Below are 10,066 nucleotides of genomic sequence, written 5' to 3' on the forward strand. Positions count from 1 at the left end.
TTTGAAAGTGACCACTTTCAGAATTTGCTGGCTTTTCTCTTGTGCATATAACCCTGATAGTCTGACCGGTTTCATTGGTTTGTTGTTGTTGGTTATTGTTTTTGCCAGGAGTTGTGTTTTATTTTCATGAAACATATAAATAATTTCCTATTATATCTCAGATAAACCAGTGAAATTTGGTCATCCAATTAGTGTGTGTGTGGTTCCTCAGAGGGACCCGCTGGGGCATTGGTGTGGAGTGCCCAGGTTCACAGGACCCCTTGAGACTTGCTCCTGTCCTGTGGGTGGCCCTTCTTTCACATTACTAGGGGGTCTGGGAGTTGACAAAGAGGAGAAATCCCCCTAGGCTTTCGGGAAATTTCACTCCTCTTTTCCTATTCAATAGTCTTTTTGATCGGTATGTGTTCTTCTATGGTCTCAATTTTCTTCAGCTTGGCGTAATCGAAGCTTGTGGTTTTCCCCATTGTCTGCCATTTTGTTAAGGACCAGTGGAATCTTGTTCTGAGCTCATCCTTCGTATACATATACATGCACCATATGCATGCTTGTTGACACGGATCCCCTGAAATTGGAGTTACAGACAGTTGCAAGTCGTCATGTGGGTTCTGGAAATTGAATTTGAGTCCTCTAGAGGAACAGTCAGTGCTGAGCCATTTTTCCCCCCTCAAAATTTGAGTCTTTCATGCTGCAAGATTTTGTAGTGTTTTCCCCGACAAGTGCCAAATCCTTTTCACATGCCACCTCAAGCCACTTACACAAAAAGTCTTTTCGTATCTTAAAAAGTTCAAGTTTTGAAATTTCATTTCCCTCTGTATGTTATGAAGGTCAAAAAGGGCACATAGCTAACCATTAGGAGTAAAACCTGTTTCTGTTTGAATAGGTGCAATTATAAGTGAGTATGGTAACTTCAGAACCTTGTGCTAAAAAGACGTGAGTATGGGTTAGACTTAGCAGCCTGGGAATTTCTCTTCTTTGCCTTGTACTTGCTAAGTTCTGGGCTTTGTACCACCTTAGGCTTGAGGATGCAGGGCAATGGGCCATGTTGTTGTGATTTTGAGTCATGTTGCTGAAACTAACTCTCAAGTCCTGCCTAAATTGAAAAGCCCCAGGTCCGCTGCTCAGTCTTCCCCATCCAGCCCACTGTCTACTTTCTCTTGCCAGTATAATTTCTATCGCCTGAATTAGAAGCCTCTAGGGATTGCAGTCCCTAGTATTATATCACAAAGCCTTCATTTTCTGTCTAGAGACCCTACGTCATGGTAACACGAAGCAGCACATTGCCTACTGCAGTCACTTATTTAGCCCTCTTAACTCTGAATGTGTATTCTCCCTGCTGTTATCAGTTGGGAAGGATACGATGTTGGTTGGTCTTGTTTCAACTAACACACCTCCCATGCCTAGGCTTTCCCCTGGCTACTTCAGACATTCAGTACATGTTGATTACAGTGTGGGACTCTCCTGTGTGGTTTGTTTGCAGATATACTTTTCATGTGGTAACATTCACTGACTTCAACGAAATGCTCCAGTGATTTATAACGGCACCTAGTCGTACTTCTTCCCTTACTGTTCTGTAATCTTTGGCATCGGTGGTGTCAGTGTTACCATAGGGATGTGTGTGTATTATGTGTGTATATAATGTGTATGTATGAAGTTATGTGTATGTGTGTGATGTGTGTGTTATGCATGTATGTGCAGGTGTGTGCACGATGTATCTATGTCTATATGTATTATATGGTATACACATAAATGTGTGTGTATGAAGGTGTTTGCATGATGTGTATGTGTATGATGTATGTGTGGTATATGTGTAAATGTGTATGTATGAATGTGTATGTATGAAGGTATGTGTATATTATATGTAGGTTCATGTTGAATGTGTGTGTGTATATATATATACATACATATATATGATGTATGTGTGGTATGTGTACAAATGTGTATGTATGAATGCGTGTTTGTTTTGGGTATATGTGTATGATGTGTCTCTCTGTGTGGTATGTATGAATATGTATGCATGATATGTGTATTTATATGATGCATGTATATGGTATGTGTATAAATGTGTATGTATGAATATGTATGTGTGTATGTATATGGTGTGTGTATATGGCATATGTGTAAATGTGTATGTATGAAGGTGTGTGCATGATATGTGTATGTGGGTGTGTGGTGCATGCACACATGGAGGTCAGAGAACAACTCTCATGACCTGGAGTTGGTTCTAGCATCTCACCATGGTGAGGCAAGATCTCTCTTCTGTTACGTCCTGTGTGCTCCAGGCCAGCTGGGCTGTGAACCTTCAGGAAATGCCCCCATTTCTGCCTCCTGTCGCATAATAGGAACTGGAATAGAAGGTGGGGTGCTTGCTACTGCATCTGACTTTTTAATGTGGGTTCCTGGCATCTGAAGATCTGAACTCCGGCAAGCTTTTTAGCCTCTAAGCCACTGCACTACATCTTAAACACAAACAAGCATGCATGCACATACGTGTGTCCATGCACGTGCACACACAGACACGTGCATGAATTATTTTAATTGTACATCTTTTTAAAGATCATTTCATGGTCATTCACCTGAGAGTTAATTGGCTCAAGGCTTTCATATGCTGTGTATTTCCACTGTCTTAGTACTTTAACTGGTTCCAGACCCACTTTCAAGTGACTGTTTTCTTCTTTTGTCTTTTCAGACTGTCCTAATCTGTAAGCCAGGCTGCCCTTGAATTTGCTGTGTAGCCCAGGTAGGCCTTGACCTAGCAAGGCCTTCTGATTGCTCAGATTGTCTTGTGTCTCACAACAACTGTCAAACAACTGGTATAGAAAACCCTCTCAGTACACATACACAAAGTGATACTTATAAATCCCATTCTTAAACCTGGTGTGGAGTGGAATTCGTAAAGCCAGCTTTCAGGAGGTTGAGTCAGGAGGAACAGGATTTTGAGGCTAGCCTTGTCTACAGGTGAAATCCTTTCTCAAAACTAATAATAGCAAAAAGAACTGATTTTTTTGTTGCTGTTTGTTTTCTATTTGTAGGAAAATGAGAAAGATTGTGAATGGTTTTACTTACGTGCTATACTGGAATTCTCACATATTTGGAGAACTCACAATATCAGAAACTAATATTGAACTCACCCATTGTATATCTAGCATTAACATGAAAAAATTTACAAGAACTGTATTTCAGTTATGATATTACTTTTATATACTTTATTACATCCCAAGTGATGATGCAATGTTATCTAACGTATCTAATCTAATCTATATCTATATCTAATGTATATATTCTTGACAATTAATACTTGACAGTTAAAGAATACTATACATTTGTTGATTTCAAAAACTTAACGAGTCACGGAAAGTAGCTGGGACTGTGATGATCTTTGTCCAAGGTCATGTGTGTTCCAGTATAGCTAGTCACAGACCTGTCCTTGGTGGCTCCTGCTCACCCTGCCCTATTTTGATTTTAGAATTGTGGCTGAAAGGAAGGGAAATAAAGAAAATGGCCCACTGCTACCTGAGCTCTACACTTTATCTACTGAGAATTTATGGTGCCCAGCACTGAGAACAGTGCCTGTGTGGCGATTCTCAAAGCATCCCTGGAGCTGTATATCTTCTCATTTTTCTGATTTGCTCACATTGTAAATCAGCTTTGCAAATAGCCACTCTCACAGGAAAGTAGCAGTGGGGTGGGCAGTATAGAGCTTCCCAACCTAGTATGAGCCCTAGTAAGCTATATTTGCTGAGGGTGCCATGTTTTTATCACCATCCTGCCATAATTAATAGTAACGCAGCCTCACAATTCTTTGGTAGATAAAAGACAGTATTTCAATACAGCTTTGTTATGGAGGGTGCACACAGATAAGTTAACTATTGTGGGGTGTCTCCTCTGACGTTTTATGGTATTGAGATAGAAAACCTTTACCAGGACTTGGTCGGGGAAAACAAACGATCCAGTCCGGTAAGATATTGTTGACCTTGGCAGAAAGACTCTGTAGAAGACACAGGTTTCAAGCCTTTCTGCTGCGAAGGTTTCCGCATTCAGGCTAAGGTTGTGCAGAAAGTATTCAGTGTGTGCGTGTTTATGCTTCTTTTAGAGCTAGAAGTAGCTACTTGTGTCTGTGGCTTTGACAGCCTCTGGTGGGTGGGACCCAGCATGAGTCATTGAGAGAACAGTAACTAGCCAGAGGGACTGGGGTTCTAGTTAAGACCTGACCTAGCCTCTTGCCAGGGGCTGCGAAGCTGCAGTGGGCTTAGATCAAGGACCCAGGGAGATGTAAGGCATGTGTTTCATCAGAAAGACTTCAACGGCCACAAAGTCGAGGAGAGCAGCCAGGCACGGCAGAGGCAGGCATAGCTTGGCTCCCTGAATGTGTAGCTTTGTGAATAGGTATTTGGCCACAGTTATTTTTTGCTGAGTGCTGTTCTGTTATTTGCCTTTCTTGCTTCCCCCCTGGGCTCTTACTATTGCTTTAAACGTTTCAAAAAGTTTGGGAAAACCCTGGTACTTGGAAAGAACGACTTACCCATAGTTACGGAGTTGGGGGAAAAATACCTGTGCTCTAAATTGAAACCTATTACTCGGTTTTGTCCTTAATGGCAAAGTCAATCCTGGTGCCTGGATTTGTGTTATCAATGTGGACTCTTCAGGCTGAGAATGCCTCTGCTCTTTAGTAATACGTCCTGAGCTCAGAAGAGCCATAAATCCTGCAGCTCTCATTACTTTGCCCTTGACTCTGTCAGCTCCTCCTTCAAAAACATTGTGGGGCAAAGTGGGTGAGATGGGTTCCCTGGAGTGTATCCACCCCCTCTCCAACTTGCCTGTGGGCTGACAGTTTATGTAACATGAACTCCAAGTATGTGGAGCTGACAGTTGTCAAATTAATATTTATACAGAATTTGCTTCATATGCAAAACCAGTCAGCCTCGTGTTTTCAACAGTGGACACTGGTTTAATGCTTTAAATATCATGATGATGTGGTTGAATCTTACTGTGGCATAGAGATGTGGTAGTGAAAATAAGCGCTGGGCTACTTTAGTGCCTGGTAATTACCTCTCACTAGACAACTTTATTACTATCCTTTGGGAAAACCATGAAATTTTAAAAATAATTCCTCCTTTTCTTTCCTAGCTAGCTCTGGTCACAAATTCTCACAAAAGGAATCTAAACTAAATGTTTATTTCTCCATATCTTTAGTACAATTCCATTATAGCTTTAGAATTTGAATTAGATCCAACAGCCCACTGTCAGGTCATTTAATGGCCCAAATATCTCATTTGTCATATTTATAAGATCAACAACAAACTTCTAGTATTATCATTCTATGATTATTACACACACTGAAGATATACTCATAATGAAAACATATATATCAATATTAAAAACATTTAAACATATCTGAACAATGCCTGTGAACAAGACAGATATTCTCATGACAGGTCTCGAAGATGGCTAAACAGTCAGATCTGTCATAGGAAGAGCCTTGGGGTGTTTGAGAAACAAAGCTTTGGCTCGGAGATGAGTACAGAGAAAGGGAGCTAGGAGAGAAAATGCAACATAGCAAAGGAGTCCTTTCTCTCTTCTCTGTCATCCTTCTGCATCATTCTACATATTTTTCCTTAATGGAAGGACACACCCGTGCATGTAGCTAGTTGTACAAGATTTAACACAATTAATAAAGACAATAAAAGACCATTTTATCTAGTGAGCCACTCAATCATCTTTATCCTCTTCAAATAAAACCTATAAAATTTGTAAAAGCAAGGAAGGGCACTACTTTCTGTACTCCTCTTGTATCGTCTGTACCCTGTGCATGAGACACGGTGCTGGTATAAAATGGGTATGAAGTCTAGTTTTGAAAGAACAAAGTGAGAATTTATTGAAAGTAAATTAAAGAAAAATTGAACGAACAACTACCGAATCTAGCAGATACCTAGACAAGTAAGTCTCAGGATTCCACGGAGATTTAGGAGGCTTGATATGAAAACTCCAACAGATGAGACTCTGCTCTCTGTCCCGACTGATACCCTTTAGGAGAGCAGTGGTCCTGGCAAGACTAGAAGGTGACTCTTTGCTTTGATTGTGTTGGTGACAGGGAGTTAGTTACCTCACCTTGAGTTCAGATTACAGACTGCATGAACAGTAATTCTGAAAGAGGACAGGAGAGCGTTAAACAAAGAGTGCTTTCATTGCTCAAACTTCCAGTTTAATTCTTTTTTTTTTTTTGGTTCTTTTTTTTTCGGAGCTGGGGACCGAACCCAGGGCCTTGTGCTTCCTAGGTAAGCGCTCTACCACTGAGCTAAATCCCCAGCCCCCAGTTTAATTCTTTAATGGAATAGATATTGACAGATCATCTGACATTCTAAGCATATTTCCACAGTGGTTATAAATGCAATATTATCATAATTTCTCAAAAGTCTAAGGTATTTTTAAGTGTATGCTCAATATGTACATACACCTGTGCACCTAATTATTTGTATAATATTGAACACAAAAGAGACAATGAAAGACCATGTTATCGAATGACAGCATGTTTAAGTTTCTTAGTAGTTTTTCTAGAACAATTTGTAACTTAATTCACATGTGTTGAATTTTTTAAAATACATTCACTAATTTCTTTGTACACCATCTACAAGAAGTAATCTATCTTTTCTTATTATTTTTTAAACTTGAATTTTAGGACCAATTTAAAAAAAATCATCAGATAAATTCAGCCTAATCAATTAACCAGCTACTTTTACAGAATAAAAATATGTGGAATTTTATGTCTTCTTTAGTGATGTTCTTCATGATACTTAGACAGACACACAGCCCTGTTGAATACAATTTACTGTGGGCTTAGGAATCCATAGTTATCTTCTGAGTATGACAGAAGTGTTACCTGGAAAATTCTAAGGTCCTCTGAGAATACCACGTATAAAAAATATCAAAACAAAAATGCTTTGTGAAACTTGTTTTTATTTCTAATTCACCGAAGCACTGAAAGTTGTCTAATAGTATTCAGAAAACATTTATGAAAACAGCAGGCGAGATGATGGTGATATAGAGCTGTCAAATGTGAGTTTTATTCTCGAGAAGTTTATAAATTGAGAAGGTAGATAAAAACAGCCAGGACTTCATTAGAGCCTGTTGAGAAGTAAAGGAATTCCTTCCACACATAAAGACTCAGAACCATCACTAGTGGATACAGCTGTCTGTTGTTACACCAGAGGGCTGGGCTGTGGTCCACATGGTAGAGAGAGAGAACTGTTGGAAAGCCATTGAATACTGCAGGTAGGAGTGATTAATGCCTGAACTGGAGAGTAGGGGCAGCAGCTGAAGAGATGGCATTGGTGTAAGGAATACGGAAGAGTTTAGATTGATTGAATGGGGCATGGGAAAGACAGAACAATTACTCTCTGTTAAGTGGGTTAGGTGAGGTCAAATGTGGAAACCTTGGGAAAACTTTCTATTTACACAGAGGAGGAGGAGGAGGAGGAGGAGGAGGAGGAGGAGGAGGAGGAGGAGGAGGAGGAGGAGGAGGAGGAGGAAAAGAAATAATAAAACAAACGGGAACCAGAAGCTAGAGAAGCAGGAGTGAAGGTGGTGAAGAATCTCAGGTAATAGTACAGGGGATCACACTGAGGTAGAAGACAGAAAGTCCAGAGAGGTCAAGCGTGATCATGACTTACAAGGGTCATTTAATCTGGGCTACACAACATCATAGGTGGTTACAGCCAAATAGCATTTTAAGGTTTTGTTGTTAAGGTAAAAAAGATCTTTCTTTCCTTCTCTCTTTCTTTTCTTTTCTTTTTTCTTTCTTTCTTTCTTTCTTTCTTTCTTTCTTTCTTTCTTTCTTTTTCCTTCCTTCCTTCCTTCCTTCCTTCCTTCCTTCCTTCCTTCCTTCCTTCTGTCCTTCCTCCCTTAATTACAACAGTCTTTCTTCCCTTTTGTCTTGCCTAATACTTTGTAGGCCCTTCTTTCCTTCAAACTAATTGACTATTTTCAATTGTTACTGCATGCAGATATATATATATATATATATATATATATATATATATATATTAATTTTTAAAAAGAGAAGTAAGCCTTTATTTCCATCTTTCTCAAATTAAGCAGGCTGACTTGGTTGCATTGAAGGAGTTAGTCAAAGAGACCGAATCCCATATCCTCATCTGATTCCTCTGACTCTTCCTTTGCTTCGGCCTTGACTGGGCTGCAGCAGCAGCAGGAGCAGCAGTGGTGGTAGCAGCCACAGGGGCAGCAGCTGCAAATGCAGATGGATCCGCCAGGGAGGCCTCAACCTTTTCAGCAAGTGGGAAGGTGTAATCAGTCTCCACAGCCAAAAGTCAGGACCTGCTTGTACCCACTGATGATAGAGTGAGGCCCTGTGGCAACAGTCGAGTAGCCAACCTGCAGACAGACCCTGGTCATATTGCAGACACCCTCCAGGAAGTGAGAGTGCAGGATCTGGTTTGTGATGTCCAGCATGTCAGGGTTATAAATGCTGCCATTGTCGAACACCTACCAGATGATCCGCCCAAGGGAGAAAGGGGGTGTTCAGCATGTTCACTCGCTCCTACCTTGTCTCCAGGTTTTATCAGCTGTACATCACTCAGAATTTCAATGGTAACTCTGGAGATTTTAGTGGTGATGCCTGAAGCTTGGAAGAAGGAGGTCTTCTCAGGCGCCAGACCAGTGTTCTGAGCATGCGCAGTGACCTCACATGAGGCAATGGCGCCAGCTAGCGCAGCAGCAGGCACCTTACTGGTCAGCAGCATGGCCCTAATCTCAGTGAGATCCTCCGTGGTAAACGCGAAGCTCACGTTTCCCCGGAAGTGAGGCAGCAGTTTCTCCAGAGCCGGGTTGTTCTCCAGGTATCCCCGGATGGCCTTGTGCATCATGGTACTCTTGCCCATCACACCACGCCTTCCCTTGGAGAGATGTGCATCTGCTTGGAGCCCACATTGTCTGCTCCCACAATGAAGAATTTTGGGTAATCATCCAGAAGTCGGCCTGTTGAGTTCATATATAGTGTTTCTTGTGTATATGTTGTCAGGGATGACCATTTATTTGGCACCGGACATCTAAATGGTTGCTCTTCCCTTGTTAAGACTTCCTTTTCAACTCTCAGCTTTACTCAGTTGCCTATAATTCTTCGTGTAGGGTTGGGGTACTACGCCCTTTTCCCCATCCAGGTTGCTGTGCTCATCCGTGTCCACCTTGCTCAGCTAACGTTTCAGCTTGGGTTGGTGTCTTTGCTAGGAGAATTCTTTCTGGACAGAAAACAACAACCAATTAATATGCAGAATTGGAGAGCCCAGTCTCAGTGAGTCGTGTAGAATAAGTCCGCAAGATTTCTTTTTGAGATGCAAAGCCCAAATTAAACTGATTAAATTGATTAAAAAATCCTTCGTTTCATTTATTTTTCTTAGTGTTGCAAGAGCTTTGGCATTGAAAACGGCCTCTCCCTCCAAAAGAGAGGAAGAAAGAAAGGTAGTTACATAACCTCCTGTAACCAATTTTGTCATTTTAGTCAGCTGTTGATTTTGGAGGTCTATAATATTTGCAATGGCATAATCGGCCCCAAAACTACTTAGATCTTCTCAGATGTTACTTATATTCCACTTATATTTTATGTCAAATACACTTACAGTATTATTTTTTAGAATAGTGTTAATAGCCCTGGGTCTATAATATAGACACAATTATAGTTACAATTTATTAACTTTGGATAAAACTAGATAATAATTTAACTTTAAAATTATAAAACAACTCCTCCAAACTTTATAGCACTCCTTATGAAGTAGGACTCTGGACTGACCTACCAATAGAGTCCCACAGGAATGATTTTCTTTCTGACTCAGTTTTCTGTTTTAACATTTTCAAAAATTACCTTTTTTGGTGTATGTGAATGCACATGCATACAGACTCATAGGCATACATGTGTACACACACACATCTATCTATCAATCATCCATCTATCTATCTCTCTATCTATCACCTATCTATCTATCTATCTATCTATCTATCTATCTATCTATCTATCTATCTATCTATCTATCTATCTATCTTCCTACCTACTTACCTATCT

At 40.4% G+C, this 10,066-nt stretch overlaps 1 pseudogene; it reads right to left on the reverse strand.

The window, feature by feature from the left end:
* Window positions 1-8,115: 8,115 nt before the first annotated feature.
* Rplp0-ps4 (ribosomal protein lateral stalk subunit P0, pseudogene 4) lies at window positions 8,116-9,001 on the reverse strand (annotated as a pseudogene).
* Between the last annotated feature and the right edge of the window lie 1,065 nt (window positions 9,002-10,066).

Source organism: Rattus norvegicus, chromosome 1 (assembly GCF_021556685.1).
Source record: "Rattus norvegicus strain SHRSP/BbbUtx chromosome 1, alternate assembly SHRSP_T2T, whole genome shotgun sequence".
Lineage (NCBI taxonomy): Eukaryota > Metazoa > Chordata > Mammalia > Rodentia > Muridae > Rattus > Rattus norvegicus.